This window comes from Pan paniscus, chromosome 1 (assembly GCF_029289425.2).
Source record: "Pan paniscus chromosome 1, NHGRI_mPanPan1-v2.0_pri, whole genome shotgun sequence".
NCBI classification, from domain to species: Eukaryota; Metazoa; Chordata; class Mammalia; order Primates; family Hominidae; genus Pan; species Pan paniscus.
The window spans coordinates 20832013-20848776 of NC_073249.2; the positions used below are offsets into that span (position 1 = coordinate 20832013).

General features: G+C 67.5%; 7 non-coding genes across 7 annotated transcripts; all 7 read left to right on the top strand.

Annotated features, from left to right (window-relative positions):
* Window positions 1–1575: 1575 nt before the first annotated feature.
* LOC134729943 (5S ribosomal RNA) lies at window positions 1576–1694 on the top strand. The gene has a single exon (XR_010111515.1). It is a non-coding gene; the product is annotated as a 5S ribosomal RNA (ribosomal RNA).
* Window positions 1695–3817: 2123 nt separating this feature from the next.
* LOC134729944 (5S ribosomal RNA) lies at window positions 3818–3936 on the top strand. The gene has a single exon (XR_010111516.1). It is a non-coding gene; the product is annotated as a 5S ribosomal RNA (ribosomal RNA).
* A 2123-nt stretch (window positions 3937–6059) lies between these two features.
* LOC134729946 (5S ribosomal RNA) lies at window positions 6060–6178 on the top strand. Its single transcript, XR_010111518.1, has one exon. It is a non-coding gene; the product is annotated as a 5S ribosomal RNA (ribosomal RNA).
* Window positions 6179–8301: 2123 nt separating this feature from the next.
* LOC134729947 (5S ribosomal RNA) lies at window positions 8302–8420 on the top strand. Its single transcript, XR_010111519.1, has one exon. It is a non-coding gene; the product is annotated as a 5S ribosomal RNA (ribosomal RNA).
* Window positions 8421–10543: 2123 nt separating this feature from the next.
* LOC134729948 (5S ribosomal RNA) lies at window positions 10544–10662 on the top strand. Its single transcript, XR_010111520.1, has one exon. It is a non-coding gene; the product is annotated as a 5S ribosomal RNA (ribosomal RNA).
* A 2123-nt stretch (window positions 10663–12785) lies between these two features.
* LOC129395142 (5S ribosomal RNA) lies at window positions 12786–12904 on the top strand. The gene has a single exon (XR_008622638.1). It is a non-coding gene; the product is annotated as a 5S ribosomal RNA (ribosomal RNA).
* A 2123-nt stretch (window positions 12905–15027) lies between these two features.
* Window positions 15028–15146, top strand: LOC129395147 (5S ribosomal RNA). Its single transcript, XR_008622644.1, has one exon. It is a non-coding gene; the product is annotated as a 5S ribosomal RNA (ribosomal RNA).
* The last annotated feature ends 1618 nt before the right edge of the window (window positions 15147–16764 follow it).

A 16764-nucleotide genomic window follows, 5' to 3' on the forward strand; every position in this document is an offset into this window, starting at 1 on the left:
GGGCAGCGGGCCGGACCCCAAAGGCGCAGCCGCGGGTTCCCTGCCGTTCGCGGTACCTTCCCGCTCCCGGAACGCCCAGGCGATTCCATTCACCCGTCGGGCGCCGTCGTCGCACCCTTCCAAACCGGGGGAAGGGGCGGGCAGGGGCAGCGGGAACCACAGACGCCAGCCAAGACCTCGGCTCCAGAACGCATGGGCTGCTTTACCCGGGGGAAGGGCATTGCTTCGCCAGCCACCAGGAAAACAGTCCCTGTGCACCCGGGATTCCCAATGCCCCCCACTTCGTGTCGACGACTCCAGTCCCGAGGACACGCCGGAGACCCAGGCCTCCGGGCCCGCCCGGGGCCACGGCTCCCGCCAAACGGGCGGGCACGCTCTGCAAATCTCGGGGCCCGCCGCAAGGCACCCAGAGCACAGGGAGGTGCCAAGAAAGGCAGGAGCCTACGAAACCCACCTCCAAAGCAAGCAATTCATCCAAGAAAAAGCCCGTCTCCGCGCTCCGTTGCTCCTCTCGCACGGACCGCCTGGCCCGCGTGCTCTGGCGCAGCCCAAGCCCCCTCCACCCTGCCCCGGCCTGCTCAAGAGGGCGCTGCCTAACGGAGCCGGGCGCTTCCTCTCTAAGGCTCTATCGCTCTCGCTCTCTAGCTCCCTCCGCCTCTCTCTTCTAGGTTTCCCCCTGGACCTCGCGCTACTTCTGTCGTTTTCCCTCTGTCTCTCTGTCTCTCTCTCTCTCTCTTTCTCTGTCCCTCTCTCTTTCTCAGCCTCTCTGTCTGTCTCCTTCCCTCTCGCCCTCGCCTGTCTCTCTCGATCGCTGTCTCTCTCCCTCCCTCAGTTTCTATCTCTCCATCCATCTCGTCCTTGCTCTCCTCCAAGCCGCGTGTGTGTGTGCGTGCGCGCGCGTGCGTGTGCGTGCGTGTGTGTCTGTGTCTGTGTGTGTGTCTGTGTGTGTGTGTCCGCGCGAGCGCGTGCGAGCGCGCCCGCGTGTTGTCTCTGTGTGGGGGAGTGGATTTGCTCCTGGTGGTGGTGGGGTGTGTCTGGGTTTCTCTCAGGCCCTCTCACCCGAGATCAGGCCGCCGCCTCTAGTGCCAGCGCGGGGCAAAACAGGGCCACCCCCCGACCGGCTACACCCCACGCCCTCTTGCCCCCCGGCCGGGTCTTGGTCGGGACAAGCGACCGTGGTGGGGGCGTTGTGAGAGAAAGGCCCCGCGCGGCTGGGCCGGCTGTTCGCCTTGGGCCAGCCCTGACGGCTCTGGGTGGGTGGGGCAAGAGGGGGCCTCGCAGGAGCCCCTGTGCGGCGAGGGATCCAGAACGCTGCCTCCGCGACAGGGCGGAGGACCGGAGGGCGTCCCAGGATCGTGGGCCCTGGGCCCTGACGCCTCGGAGCACTCCCTGCTCCGAGCGGGCCCGATGTGGTGGAAGCTCGGGAGCGCGGGAGCCGGGGGGAAGGCCGCGGGCCAGCGGCTCGGGGGTCCCCGATCCGAGCCCCGCGGCCCCGGGCTGGCGGTGACGGCCGCAATCCGGCGGGCACGGCCGGGCCGGGCCGGGCTCTTGGGGCAGCCAGGCGCCTCCTTCGGCGTCTACGGCCATACCACCCTGAACGCGCCCGATCTCGTCTGATCTCGGAAGCTAAGCAGGGTCGGGCCTGGTTAGTACTTGGATGGGAGACCGCCTGGGAATACCGGGTGCTGTAGGCTTTTTCTTTGGCTTTTTGCTTTTTCTTTCCTTTTCTTCCAGACGGAGTCTCGCTCTGTCGCCCAGGCTGGAGTGCAGTGGCGCCATCTCGGCTCACTGCAAGCTCCGCCTCCCGGGCTCACGCCATTCCCCGGCCTCAGCCTCCCGAGTAGCTGGGCCTACAGGCGCCCGCCACCACGCCCGGCTAATTTTTTCTATTTTTCCTAGAGACGGGGTTTCACCCTGTCAGCCGGGATGGTCTCGAGCTCCTGACCTCGTGATCCACCCGCCTCGGCCTCCCAGAGTGCTGGGATTACAGGCGGGAGCCACCGCGCCCGCCCGGCCTGCTGTAGGCTCTTTTGGCTTCCCCGCTGCCTCCCTTCCCCCTACAGTCGCCATGCTTGCCAACCTCCCCTGACTCTGCTCTCCCTTTACCGCCCACCTACACCCCCGCCGCAGCCGCAGCCGGGGTCCTCCTCCTGGGGCTCCGCCCCTACTGCACGCCGGGCAGCAGCATCCCACCGCTTCCGCCTCGCCGCCGCCCCGCCAGGAGCCCGGCTCCAGCCTGGGAGGGCAGCGGGCCGGACCCCAAAGGCGCAGCCGCGGGTTCCCTGCCGTTCGCGGTACCTTCCCGCTCCCGGAACGCCCAGGCGATTCCATTCACCCGTCGGGCGCCGTCGTCGCACCCTTCCAAACCGGGGGAAGGGGCGGGCAGGGGCAGCGGGAACCACAGACGCCAGCCAAGACCTCGGCTCCAGAACGCATGGGCTGCTTTACCCGGGGGAAGGGCATTGCTTCGCCAGCCACCAGGAAAACAGTCCCTGTGCACCCGGGATTCCCAATGCCCCCCACTTCGTGTCGACGACTCCAGTCCCGAGGACACGCCGGAGACCCAGGCCTCCGGGCCCGCCCGGGGCCACGGCTCCCGCCAAACGGGCGGGCACACTCTGCAAATCTCGGGGCCCGCCGCAAGGCACCCAGAGCACAGGGAGGTGCCAAGAAAGGCAGGAGCCTACGAAACCCACCTCCAAAGCAAGCAATTCATCCAAGAAAAAGCCCGTCTCCGCGCTCCGTTGCTCCTCTCGCACGGACCGCCTGGCCCGCGTGTTCTGGCGCAGCCCAAGCCCCCTCCACCCTGCCCCGGCCTGCTCAAGAGGGCGCTGCCTAACGGAGCCGGGCGCTTCCTCTCTAAGGCTCTATCGCTCTCGCTCTCTAGCTCCCTCCGCCTCTCTCTTCTAGGTTTCCCCCTGGACCTCGCGCTACTTCTGTCGTTTTCCCTCTGTCTCTCTGTCTCTCTCTCTCTCTCTTTCTCTGTCCCTCTCTCTTTCTCAGCCTCTCTGTCTGTCTCCTTCCCTCTCGCCCTCGCCTGTCTCTCTCGATCGCTGTCTCTCTCCCTCCCTCAGTTTCTATCTCTCCATCCATCTCGTCCTTGCTCTCCTCCAAGCCGCGTGTGTGTGTGCGTGCGCGCGCGTGCGTGTGCGTGCGTGTGTGTCTGTGTCTGTGTGTGTGTCTGTGTGTGTGTGTCCGCGCGAGCGCGTGCGAGCGCGCCCGCGTGTTGTCTCTGTGTGGGGGAGTGGATTTGCTCCTGGTGGTGGTGGGGTGTGTCTGGGTTTCTCTCAGGCCCTCTCACCCGAGATCAGGCCGCCGCCTCTAGTGCCAGCGCGGGGCAAAACAGGGCCACCCCCCGACCGGCTACACCCCACGCCCTCTTGCCCCCCGGCCGGGTCTTGGTCGGGACAAGCGACCGTGGTGGGGGCGTTGTGAGAGAAAGGCCCCGCGCCGCTGGGCCGGCTGTTCGCCTTGGGCCAGCCCTGACGGCTCTGGGTGGGTGGGGCAAGAGGGGGCCTCGCAGGAGCCCCTGTGCGGCGAGGGATCCAGAACGCTGCCTCCGCGACAGGGCGGAGGACCGGAGGGCGTCCCAGGATCGTGGGCCCTGGGCCCTGACGCCTCGGAGCACTCCCTGCTCCGAGCGGGCCCGATGTGGTGGAAGCTCGGGAGCGCGGGAGCCGGGGGGAAGGCCGCGGGCCAGCGGCTCGGGGGTCCCCGATCCGAGCCCCGCGGCCCCGGGCTGGCGGTGACGGCCGCAATCCGGCGGGCACGGCCGGGCCGGGCCGGGCTCTTGGGGCAGCCAGGCGCCTCCTTCGGCGTCTACGGCCATACCACCCTGAACGCGCCCGATCTCGTCTGATCTCGGAAGCTAAGCAGGGTCGGGCCTGGTTAGTACTTGGATGGGAGACCGCCTGGGAATACCGGGTGCTGTAGGCTTTTTCTTTGGCTTTTTGCTTTTTCTTTCCTTTTCTTCCAGACGGAGTCTCGCTCTGTCGCCCAGGCTGGAGTGCAGTGGCGCCATCTCGGCTCACTGCAAGCTCCGCCTCCCGGGCTCACGCCATTCCCCGGCCTCAGCCTCCCGAGTAGCTGGGCCTACAGGCGCCCGCCACCACGCCCGGCTAATTTTTTCTATTTTTCCTAGAGACGGGGTTTCACCCTGTCAGCCGGGATGGTCTCGAGCTCCTGACCTCGTGATCCACCCGCCTCGGCCTCCCAGAGTGCTGGGATTACAGGCGGGAGCCACCGCGCCCGCCCGGCCTGCTGTAGGCTCTTTTGGCTTCCCCGCTGCCTCCCTTCCCCCTACAGTCGCCATGCTTGCCAACCTCCCCTGACTCTGCTCCCCCTTTACCGCCCACCTACACCCCCGCCGCAGCCGCAGCCGGGGTCCTCCTCCTGGGGCTCCGCCCCTACTGCACGCCGGGCAGCAGCATCCCACCGCTTCCGCCTCGCCGCCGCCCCGCCAGGAGCCCGGCTCCAGCCTGGGAGGGCAGCGGGCCGGACCCCAAAGGCGCAGCCGCGGGTTCCCTGCCGTTCGCGGTACCTTCCCGCTCCCGGAACGCCCAGGCGATTCCATTCACCCGTCGGGCGCCGTCGTCGCACCCTTCCAAACCGGGGGAAGGGGCGGGCAGGGGCAGCGGGAACCACAGACGCCAGCCAAGACCTCGGCTCCAGAACGCATGGGCTGCTTTACCCGGGGGAAGGGCATTGCTTCGCCAGCCACCAGGAAAACAGTCCCTGTGCACCCGGGATTCCCAATGCCCCCCACTTCGTGTCGACGACTCCAGTCCCGAGGACACGCCGGAGACCCAGGCCTCCGGGCCCGCCCGGGGCCACGGCTCCCGCCAAACGGGCGGGCACGCTCTGCAAATCTCGGGGCCCGCCGCAAGGCACCCAGAGCACAGGGAGGTGCCAAGAAAGGCAGGAGCCTACGAAACCCACCTCCAAAGCAAGCAATTCATCCAAGAAAAAGCCCGTCTCCGCGCTCCGTTGCTCCTCTCGCACGGACCGCCTGGCCCGCGTGCTCTGGCGCAGCCCAAGCCCCCTCCACCCTGCCCCGGCCTGCTCAAGAGGGCGCTGCCTAACGGAGCCGGGCGCTTCCTCTCTAAGGCTCTATCGCTCTCGCTCTCTAGCTCCCTCCGCCTCTCTCTTCTAGGTTTCCCCCTGGACCTCGCGCTACTTCTGTCGTTTTCCCTCTGTCTCTCTGTCTCTCTCTCTCTCTCTTTCTCTGTCCCTCTCTCTTTCTCAGCCTCTCTGTCTGTCTCCTTCCCTCTCGCCCTCGCCTGTCTCTCTCGATCGCTGTCTCTCTCCCTCCCTCAGTTTCTATCTCTCCATCCATCTCGTCCTTGCTCTCCTCCAAGCCGCGTGTGTGTGTGCGTGCGCGCGCGTGCGTGTGCGTGCGTGTGTGTCTGTGTCTGTGTGTGTGTCTGTGTGTGTGTGTCCGCGCGAGCGCGTGCGAGCGCGCCCGCGTGTTGTCTCTGTGTGGGGGAGTGGATTTGCTCCTGGTGGTGGTGGGGTGTGTCTGGGTTTCTCTCAGGCCCTCTCACCCGAGATCAGGCCGCCGCCTCTAGTGCCAGCGCGGGGCAAAACAGGGCCACCCCCCGACCGGCTACACCCCACGCCCTCTTGCCCCCCGGCCGGGTCTTGGTCGGGACAAGCGACCGTGGTGGGGGCGTTGTGAGAGAAAGGCCCCGCGCGGCTGGGCCGGCTGTTCGCCTTGGGCCAGCCCTGACGGCTCTGGGTGGGTGGGGCAAGAGGGGGCCTCGCAGGAGCCCCTGTGCGGCGAGGGATCCAGAACGCTGCCTCCGCGACAGGGCGGAGGACCGGAGGGCGTCCCAGGATCGTGGGCCCTGGGCCCTGACGCCTCGGAGCACTCCCTGCTCCGAGCGGGCCCGATGTGGTGGAAGCTCGGGAGCGCGGGAGCCGGGGGGAAGGCCGCGGGCCAGCGGCTCGGGGGTCCCCGATCCGAGCCCCGCGGCCCCGGGCTGGCGGTGACGGCCGCAATCCGGCGGGCACGGCCGGGCCGGGCCGGGCTCTTGGGGCAGCCAGGCGCCTCCTTCGGCGTCTACGGCCATACCACCCTGAACGCGCCCGATCTCGTCTGATCTCGGAAGCTAAGCAGGGTCGGGCCTGGTTAGTACTTGGATGGGAGACCGCCTGGGAATACCGGGTGCTGTAGGCTTTTTCTTTGGCTTTTTGCTTTTTCTTTCCTTTTCTTCCAGACGGAGTCTCGCTCTGTCGCCCAGGCTGGAGTGCAGTGGCGCCATCTCGGCTCACTGCAAGCTCCGCCTCCCGGGCTCACGCCATTCCCCGGCCTCAGCCTCCCGAGTAGCTGGGCCTACAGGCGCCCGCCACCACGCCCGGCTAATTTTTTCTATTTTTCCTAGAGACGGGGTTTCACCCTGTCAGCCGGGATGGTCTCGAGCTCCTGACCTCGTGATCCACCCGCCTCGGCCTCCCAGAGTGCTGGGATTACAGGCGGGAGCCACCGCGCCCGCCCGGCCTGCTGTAGGCTCTTTTGGCTTCCCCGCTGCCTCCCTTCCCCCTACAGTCGCCATGCTTGCCAACCTCCCCTGACTCTGCTCTCCCTTTACCGCCCACCTACACCCCCGCCGCAGCCGCAGCCGGGGTCCTCCTCCTGGGGCTCCGCCCCTACTGCACGCCGGGCAGCAGCATCCCACCGCTTCCGCCTCGCCGCCGCCCCGCCAGGAGCCCGGCTCCAGCCTGGGAGGGCAGCGGGCCGGACCCCAAAGGCGCAGCCGCGGGTTCCCTGCCGTTCGCGGTACCTTCCCGCTCCCGGAACGCCCAGGCGATTCCATTCACCCGTCGGGCGCCGTCGTCGCACCCTTCCAAACCGGGGGAAGGGGCGGGCAGGGGCAGCGGGAACCACAGACGCCAGCCAAGACCTCGGCTCCAGAACGCATGGGCTGCTTTACCCGGGGGAAGGGCATTGCTTCGCCAGCCACCAGGAAAACAGTCCCTGTGCACCCGGGATTCCCAATGCCCCCCACTTCGTGTCGACGACTCCAGTCCCGAGGACACGCCGGAGACCCAGGCCTCCGGGCCCGCCCGGGGCCACGGCTCCCGCCAAACGGGCGGGCACACTCTGCAAATCTCGGGGCCCGCCGCAAGGCACCCAGAGCACAGGGAGGTGCCAAGAAAGGCAGGAGCCTACGAAACCCACCTCCAAAGCAAGCAATTCATCCAAGAAAAAGCCCGTCTCCGCGCTCCGTTGCTCCTCTCGCACGGACCGCCTGGCCCGCGTGTTCTGGCGCAGCCCAAGCCCCCTCCACCCTGCCCCGGCCTGCTCAAGAGGGCGCTGCCTAACGGAGCCGGGCGCTTCCTCTCTAAGGCTCTATCGCTCTCGCTCTCTAGCTCCCTCCGCCTCTCTCTTCTAGGTTTCCCCCTGGACCTCGCGCTACTTCTGTCGTTTTCCCTCTGTCTCTCTGTCTCTCTCTCTCTCTCTTTCTCTGTCCCTCTCTCTTTCTCAGCCTCTCTGTCTGTCTCCTTCCCTCTCGCCCTCGCCTGTCTCTCTCGATCGCTGTCTCTCTCCCTCCCTCAGTTTCTATCTCTCCATCCATCTCGTCCTTGCTCTCCTCCAAGCCGCGTGTGTGTGTGCGTGCGCGCGCGTGCGTGTGCGTGCGTGTGTGTCTGTGTCTGTGTGTGTGTCTGTGTGTGTGTGTCCGCGCGAGCGCGTGCGAGCGCGCCCGCGTGTTGTCTCTGTGTGGGGGAGTGGATTTGCTCCTGGTGGTGGTGGGGTGTGTCTGGGTTTCTCTCAGGCCCTCTCACCCGAGATCAGGCCGCCGCCTCTAGTGCCAGCGCGGGGCAAAACAGGGCCACCCCCCGACCGGCTACACCCCACGCCCTCTTGCCCCCCGGCCGGGTCTTGGTCGGGACAAGCGACCGTGGTGGGGGCGTTGTGAGAGAAAGGCCCCGCGCCGCTGGGCCGGCTGTTCGCCTTGGGCCAGCCCTGACGGCTCTGGGTGGGTGGGGCAAGAGGGGGCCTCGCAGGAGCCCCTGTGCGGCGAGGGATCCAGAACGCTGCCTCCGCGACAGGGCGGAGGACCGGAGGGCGTCCCAGGATCGTGGGCCCTGGGCCCTGACGCCTCGGAGCACTCCCTGCTCCGAGCGGGCCCGATGTGGTGGAAGCTCGGGAGCGCGGGAGCCGGGGGGAAGGCCGCGGGCCAGCGGCTCGGGGGTCCCCGATCCGAGCCCCGCGGCCCCGGGCTGGCGGTGACGGCCGCAATCCGGCGGGCACGGCCGGGCCGGGCCGGGCTCTTGGGGCAGCCAGGCGCCTCCTTCGGCGTCTACGGCCATACCACCCTGAACGCGCCCGATCTCGTCTGATCTCGGAAGCTAAGCAGGGTCGGGCCTGGTTAGTACTTGGATGGGAGACCGCCTGGGAATACCGGGTGCTGTAGGCTTTTTCTTTGGCTTTTTGCTTTTTCTTTCCTTTTCTTCCAGACGGAGTCTCGCTCTGTCGCCCAGGCTGGAGTGCAGTGGCGCCATCTTGGCTCACTGCAGGCTCCGCCTCCCGGGCTCACGCCATTCCCCGGCCTCAGCCTCCCGAGTAGCTGGGCCTACAGGCGCCCGCCACCACGCCCGGCTAATTTTTTCTATTTTTCCTAGAGACGGGGTTTCACCCTGTCAGCCGGGATGGTCTCGAGCTCCTGACCTCGTGATCCACCCGCCTCGGCCTCCCAGAGTGCTGGGATTACAGGCGGGAGCCACCGCACCCGCCCGGCCTGCTGTAGGCTCTTTTGGCTTCCCCGCTGCCTCCCTTCCCCCTACAGTCGCCATGCTTGCCAACCTCCCCTGACTCTGCTCCCCCTTTACCGCCCACCTACACCCCCGCCGCAGCCGCAGCCGGGGTCCTCCTCCTGGGGCTCCGCCCCTACTGCACGCCGGGCAGCAGCATCCCACCGCTTCCGCCTCGCCGCCGCCCCGCCAGGAGCCCGGCTCCAGCCTGGGAGGGCAGCGGGCCGGACCCCAAAGGCGCAGCCGCGGGTTCCCTGCCGTTCGCGGTACCTTCCCGCTCCCGGAACGCCCAGGCGATTCCATTCACCCGTCGGGCGCCGTCGTCGCACCCTTCCAAACCGGGGGAAGGGGCGGGCAGGGGCAGCGGGAACCACAGACGCCAGCCAAGACCTCGGCTCCAGAACGCATGGGCTGCTTTACCCGGGGGAAGGGCATTGCTTCGCCAGCCACCAGGAAAACAGTCCCTGTGCACCCGGGATTCCCAATGCCCCCCACTTCGTGTCGACGACTCCAGTCCCGAGGACACGCCGGAGACCCAGGCCTCCGGGCCCGCCCGGGGCCACGGCTCCCGCCAAACGGGCGGGCACACTCTGCAAATCTCGGGGCCCGCCGCAAGGCACCCAGAGCACAGGGAGGTGCCAAGAAAGGCAGGAGCCTACGAAACCCACCTCCAAAGCAAGCAATTCATCCAAGAAAAAGCCCGTCTCCGCGCTCCGTTGCTCCTCTCGCACGGACCGCCTGGCCCGCGTGTTCTGGCGCAGCCCAAGCCCCCTCCACCCTGCCCCGGCCTGCTCAAGAGGGCGCTGCCTAACGGAGCCGGGCGCTTCCTCTCTAAGGCTCTATCGCTCTCGCTCTCTAGCTCCCTCCGCCTCTCTCTTCTAGGTTTCCCCCTGGACCTCGCGCTACTTCTGTCGTTTTCCCTCTGTCTCTCTGTCTCTCTCTCTCTCTCTTTCTCTGTCCCTCTCTCTTTCTCAGCCTCTCTGTCTGTCTCCTTCCCTCTCGCCCTCGCCTGTCTCTCTCGATCGCTGTCTCTCTCCCTCCCTCAGTTTCTATCTCTCCATCCATCTCGTCCTTGCTCTCCTCCAAGCCGCGTGTGTGTGTGCGTGCGCGCGCGTGCGTGTGCGTGCGTGTGTGTCTGTGTCTGTGTGTGTGTCTGTGTGTGTGTGTCCGCGCGAGCGCGTGCGAGCGCGCCCGCGTGTTGTCTCTGTGTGGGGGAGTGGATTTGCTCCTGGTGGTGGTGGGGTGTGTCTGGGTTTCTCTCAGGCCCTCTCACCCGAGATCAGGCCGCCGCCTCTAGTGCCAGCGCGGGGCAAAACAGGGCCACCCCCCGACCGGCTACACCCCACGCCCTCTTGCCCCCCGGCCGGGTCTTGGTCGGGACAAGCGACCGTGGTGGGGGCGTTGTGAGAGAAAGGCCCCGCGCCGCTGGGCCGGCTGTTCGCCTTGGGCCAGCCCTGACGGCTCTGGGTGGGTGGGGCAAGAGGGGGCCTCGCAGGAGCCCCTGTGCGGCGAGGGATCCAGAACGCTGCCTCCGCGACAGGGCGGAGGACCGGAGGGCGTCCCAGGATCGTGGGCCCTGGGCCCTGACGCCTCGGAGCACTCCCTGCTCCGAGCGGGCCCGATGTGGTGGAAGCTCGGGAGCGCGGGAGCCGGGGGGAAGGCCGCGGGCCAGCGGCTCGGGGGTCCCCGATCCGAGCCCCGCGGCCCCGGGCTGGCGGTGACGGCCGCAATCCGGCGGGCACGGCCGGGCCGGGCCGGGCTCTTGGGGCAGCCAGGCGCCTCCTTCGGCGTCTACGGCCATACCACCCTGAACGCGCCCGATCTCGTCTGATCTCGGAAGCTAAGCAGGGTCGGGCCTGGTTAGTACTTGGATGGGAGACCGCCTGGGAATACCGGGTGCTGTAGGCTTTTTCTTTGGCTTTTTGCTTTTTCTTTCCTTTTCTTCCAGACGGAGTCTCGCTCTGTCGCCCAGGCTGGAGTGCAGTGGCGCCATCTCGGCTCACTGCAAGCTCCGCCTCCCGGGCTCACGCCATTCCCCGGCCTCAGCCTCCCGAGTAGCTGGGCCTACAGGCGCCCGCCACCACGCCCGGCTAATTTTTTCTATTTTTCCTAGAGACGGGGTTTCACCCTGTCAGCCGGGATGGTCTCGAGCTCCTGACCTCGTGATCCACCCGCCTCGGCCTCCCAGAGTGCTGGGATTACAGGCGGGAGCCACCGCGCCCGCCCGGCCTGCTGTAGGCTCTTTTGGCTTCCCCGCTGCCTCCCTTCCCCCTACAGTCGCCATGCTTGCCAACCTCCCCTGACTCTGCTCCCCCTTTACCGCCCACCTACACCCCCGCCGCAGCCGCAGCCGGGGTCCTCCTCCTGGGGCTCCGCCCCTACTGCACGCCGGGCAGCAGCATCCCACCGCTTCCGCCTCGCCGCCGCCCCGCCAGGAGCCCGGCTCCAGCCTGGGAGGGCAGCGGGCCGGACCCCAAAGGCGCAGCCGCGGGTTCCCTGCCGTTCGCGGTACCTTCCCGCTCCCGGAACGCCCAGGCGATTCCATTCACCCGTCGGGCGCCGTCGTCGCACCCTTCCAAACCGGGGGAAGGGGCGGGCAGGGGCAGCGGGAACCACAGACGCCAGCCAAGACCTCGGCTCCAGAACGCATGGGCTGCTTTACCCGGGGGAAGGGCATTGCTTCGCCAGCCACCAGGAAAACAGTCCCTGTGCACCCGGGATTCCCAATGCCCCCCACTTCGTGTCGACGACTCCAGTCCCGAGGACACGCCGGAGACCCAGGCCTCCGGGCCCGCCCGGGGCCACGGCTCCCGCCAAACGGGCGGGCACGCTCTGCAAATCTCGGGGCCCGCCGCAAGGCACCCAGAGCACAGGGAGGTGCCAAGAAAGGCAGGAGCCTACGAAACCCACCTCCAAAGCAAGCAATTCATCCAAGAAAAAGCCCGTCTCCGCGCTCCGTTGCTCCTCTCGCACGGACCGCCTGGCCCGCGTGTTCTGGCGCAGCCCAAGCCCCCTCCACCCTGCCCCGGCCTGCTCAAGAGGGCGCTGCCTAACGGAGCCGGGCGCTTCCTCTCTAAGGCTCTATCGCTCTCGCTCTCTAGCTCCCTCCGCCTCTCTCTTCTAGGTTTCCCCCTGGACCTCGCGCTACTTCTGTCGTTTTCCCTCTGTCTCTCTGTCTCTCTCTCTCTCTCTTTCTCTGTCCCTCTCTCTTTCTCAGCCTCTCTGTCTGTCTCCTTCCCTCTCGCCCTCGCCTGTCTCTCTCGATCGCTGTCTCTCTCCCTCCCTCAGTTTCTATCTCTCCATCCATCTCGTCCTTGCTCTCCTCCAAGCCGCGTGTGTGTGTGCGTGCGCGCGCGTGCGTGTGCGTGCGTGTGTGTCTGTGTCTGTGTGTGTGTCTGTGTGTGTGTGTCCGCGCGAGCGCGTGCGAGCGCGCCCGCGTGTTGTCTCTGTGTGGGGGAGTGGATTTGCTCCTGGTGGTGGTGGGGTGTGTCTGGGTTTCTCTCAGGCCCTCTCACCCGAGATCAGGCCGCCGCCTCTAGTGCCAGCGCGGGGCAAAACAGGGCCACCCCCCGACCGGCTACACCCCACGCCCTCTTGCCCCCCGGCCGGGTCTTGGTCGGGACAAGCGACCGTGGTGGGGGCGTTGTGAGAGAAAGGCCCCGCGCCGCTGGGCCGGCTGTTCGCCTTGGGCCAGCCCTGACGGCTCTGGGTGGGTGGGGCAAGAGGGGGCCTCGCAGGAGCCCCTGTGCGGCGAGGGATCCAGAACGCTGCCTCCGCGACAGGGCGGAGGACCGGAGGGCGTCCCAGGATCGTGGGCCCTGGGCCCTGACGCCTCGGAGCACTCCCTGCTCCGAGCGGGCCCGATGTGGTGGAAGCTCGGGAGCGCGGGAGCCGGGGGGAAGGCCGCGGGCCAGCGGCTCGGGGGTCCCCGATCCGAGCCCCGCGGCCCCGGGCTGGCGGTGACGGCCGCAATCCGGCGGGCACGGCCGGGCCGGGCCGGGCTCTTGGGGCAGCCAGGCGCCTCCTTCGGCGTCTACGGCCATACCACCCTGAACGCGCCCGATCTCGTCTGATCTCGGAAGCTAAGCAGGGTCGGGCCTGGTTAGTACTTGGATGGGAGACCGCCTGGGAATACCGGGTGCTGTAGGCTTTTTCTTTGGCTTTTTGCTTTTTCTTTCCTTTTCTTCCAGACGGAGTCTCGCTCTGTCGCCCAGGCTGGAGTGCAGTGGCGCCATCTCGGCTCACTGCAAGCTCCGCCTCCCGGGCTCACGCCATTCCCCGGCCTCAGCCTCCCGAGTAGCTGGGCCTACAGGCGCCCGCCACCACGCCCGGCTAATTTTTTCTATTTTTCCTAGAGACGGGGTTTCACCCTGTCAGCCGGGATGGTCTCGAGCTCCTGACCTCGTGATCCACCCGCCTCGGCCTCCCAGAGTGCTGGGATTACAGGCGGGAGCCACCGCGCCCGCCCGGCCTGCTGTAGGCTCTTTTGGCTTCCCCGCTGCCTCCCTTCCCCCTACAGTCGCCATGCTTGCCAACCTCCCCTGACTCTGCTCCCCCTTTACCGCCCACCTACACCCCCGCCGCAGCCGCAGCCGGGGTCCTCCTCCTGGGGCTCCGCCCCTACTGCACGCCGGGCAGCAGCATCCCACCGCTTCCGCCTCGCCGCCGCCCCGCCAGGAGCCCGGCTCCAGCCTGGGAGGGCAGCGGGCCGGACCCCAAAGGCGCAGCCGCGGGTTCCCTGCCGTTCGCGGTACCTTCCCGCTCCCGGAACGCCCAGGCGATTCCATTCACCCGTCGGGCGCCGTCGTCGCACCCTTCCAAACCGGGGGAAGGGGCGGGCAGGGGCAGCGGGAACCACAGACGCCAGCCAAGACCTCGGCTCCAGAACGCATGGGCTGCTTTACCCGGGGGAAGGGCATTGCTTCGCCAGCCACCAGGAAAACAGTCCCTGTGCACCCGGGATTCCCAATGCCCCCCACTTCGTGTCGACGACTCCAGTCCCGAGGACACGCCGGAGACCCAGGCCTCCGGGCCCGCCCGGGGCCACGGCTCCCGCCAAACGGGCGGGCACGCTCTGCAAATCTCGGGGCCCGCCGCAAGGCACCCAGAGCACAGGGAGGTGCCAAGAAAGGCAGGAGCCTACGAAACCCACCTCCAAAGCAAGCAATTCATCCAAGAAAAAGCCCGTCTCCACGCTCCGTTGCTCCTCTCGCACGGACCGCCTGGCCCGCGTGTTCTGGCGCAGCCCAAGCCCCCTCCACCCTGCCCCGGCCTGCTCAAGAGGGCGCTGCCTAACGGAGCCGGGCGCTTCCTCTCTAAGGCTCTATCGCTCTCGCTCTCTAGCTCCCTCCGCCTCTCTCTTCTAGGTTTCCCCCTGGACCTCGCGCTACTTCTGTCGTTTTCCCTCTGTCTCTCTGTCTCTCTCTCTCTCTCTTTCTCTGTCCCTCTCTCTTTCTCAGCCTCTCTGTCTGTCTCCTTCCCTCTCGCCCTCGCCTGTCTCTCTCGATCACTGTCTCTCTCCCTCCCTCAGTTTCTATCTCTCCATCCATCTCGTCCTTGCTCTCCTCCAAGCCGCGTGTGTGTGTGCGTGCGCGCGCGTGCGTGTGCGTGCGTGTGTGTCTGTGTCTGTGTGTGTGTCTGTGTGTGTGTGTCCGCGCGAGCGCGTGCGAGCGCGCCCGCGTGTTGTCTCTGTGTGGGGGAGTGGATTTGCTCCTGGTGGTGGTGGGGTGTGTCTGGGTTTCTCTCAGGCCCTCTCACCCGAGATCAGGCCGCCGCCTCTAGTGCCAGCGCGGGGCAAAACAGGGCCACCCCCCGACCGGCTACACCCCACGCCCTCTTGCCCCCCGGCCGGGTCTTGGTCGGGACAAGCGACCGTGGTGGGGGCGTTGTGAGAGAAAGGCCCCGCGCCGCTGGGCCGGCTGTTCGCCTTGGGCCAGCCCTGACGGCTCTGGGTGGGTGGGGCAAGAGGGGGCCTCGCAGGAGCCCCTGTGCGGCGAGGGATCCAGAACGCTGCCTCCGCGACAGGGCGGAGGACCGGAGGGCGTCCCAGGATCGTGGGCCCTGGGCCCTGACGCCTCGGAGCACTCCCTGCTCCGAGCGGGCCCGATGTGGTGGAAGCTCGGGAGCGCGGGAGCCGGGGGGAAGGCCGCGGGCCAGCGGCTCGGGGGTCCCCGATCCGAGCCCCGCGGCCCCGGGCTGGCGGTGACGGCCGCAATCCGGCGGGCACGGCCGGGCCGGGCCGGGCTCTTGGGGCAGCCAGGCGCCTCCTTCGGCGTCTACGGCCATACCACCCTGAACGCGCCCGATCTCGTCTGATCTCGGAAGCTAAGCAGGGTCGGGCCTGGTTAGTACTTGGATGGGAGACCGCCTGGGAATACCGGGTGCTGTAGGCTTTTTCTTTGGCTTTTTGCTTTTTCTTTCCTTTTCTTCCAGACGGAGTCTCGCTCTGTCGCCCAGGCTGGAGTGCAGTGGCGCCATCTCGGCTCACTGCAAGCTCCGCCTCCCGGGCTCACGCCATTCCCCGGCCTCAGCCTCCCGAGTAGCTGGGCCTACAGGCGCCCGCCACCACGCCCGGCTAATTTTTTCTATTTTTCCTAGAGACGGGGTTTCACCCTGTCAGCCGGGATGGTCTCGAGCTCCTGACCTCGTGATCCACCCGCCTCGGCCTCCCAGAGTGCTGGGATTACAGGCGGGAGCCACCGCGCCCGCCCGGCCTGCTGTAGGCTCTTTTGGCTTCCCCGCTGCCTCCCTTCCCCCTACAGTCGCCATGCTTGCCAACCTCCCCTGACTCTGCTCCCCCTTTACCGCCCACCTACACCCCCGCCGCAGCCGCAGCCGGGGTCCTCCTCCTGGGGCTCCGCCCCTACTGCACGCCGGGCAGCAGCATCCCACCGCTTCCGCCTCGCCGCCGCCCCGCCAGGAGCCCGGCTCCAGCCTGGGAGGGCAGCGGGCCGGACCCCAAAGGCGCAGCCGCGGGTTCCCTGCTGTTCGCGGTACCTTCCCGCTCCCGGAACGCCCAGGCGATTCCATTCACCCGTCGGGCGCCGTCGTCGCACCCTTCCAAACCGGGGGAAGGGGCGGGCAGGGGCAGCGGGAACCACAGACGCCAGCCAAGACCTCGGCTCCAGAACGCATGGGCTGCTTTACCCGGGGGAAGGGCATTGCTTCGCCAGCCACCAGGAAAACAGTCCCTGTGCACCCGGGATTCCCAATGCCCCCCACTTCGTGTCGACGACTCCAGTCCCGAGGACACGCCGGAGACCCAGGCCTCCGGGCCCGCCCGGGGCCACGGCTCCCGCCAAACGGGCGGGCACGCTCTGCAAATCTCGGGGCCCGCCGCAAGGCACCCAGAGCACAGGGAGGTGCCAAGAAAGGCAGGAGCCTACGAAACCCACCTCCAAAGCAAGCAATTCATCCAAGAAAAAGCCCGTCTCCGCGCTCCGTTGCTCCTCTCGCACGGACCGCCTGGCCCGCGTGTTCTGGCGCAGCCCAAGCCCCCTCCACCCTGCCCCGGCCTGCTCAAGAGGGCGCTGCCTAACGGAGCCGGGCGCTTCCTCTCTAAGGCTCTATCGCTCTCGCTCTCTAGCTCCCTCCGCCTCTCTCTTCTAGGTTTCCCCCTGGACCTCGCGCTACTTCTGTCGTTTTCCCTCTGTCTCTCTGTCTCTCTCTCTCTCTCTTTCTCTGTCCCTCTCTCTTTCTCAGCCTCTCTGTCTGTCTCCTTCCCTCTCGCCCTCGCCTGTCTCTCTCGATCGCTGTCTCTCTCCCTCCCTCAGTTTCTATCTCTCCATCCATCTCGTCCTTGCTCTCCTCCAAGCCGCGTGTGTGTGTGCGTGCGCGTGCGTGCGTGTGCGTGCGTGTGTGTCTGTGTCTGTGTGTGTGTCTGTGTGTGTGTGTCCGCGCGAGCGCGTGCGAGCGCGCCCGCGTGTTGTCTCTGTGTGGGGGAGTGGATTTGCTCCTGGTGGTGGTGGGGTGTGTCTGGGTTTCTCTCAGGCCCTCTCACCCGAGATCAGG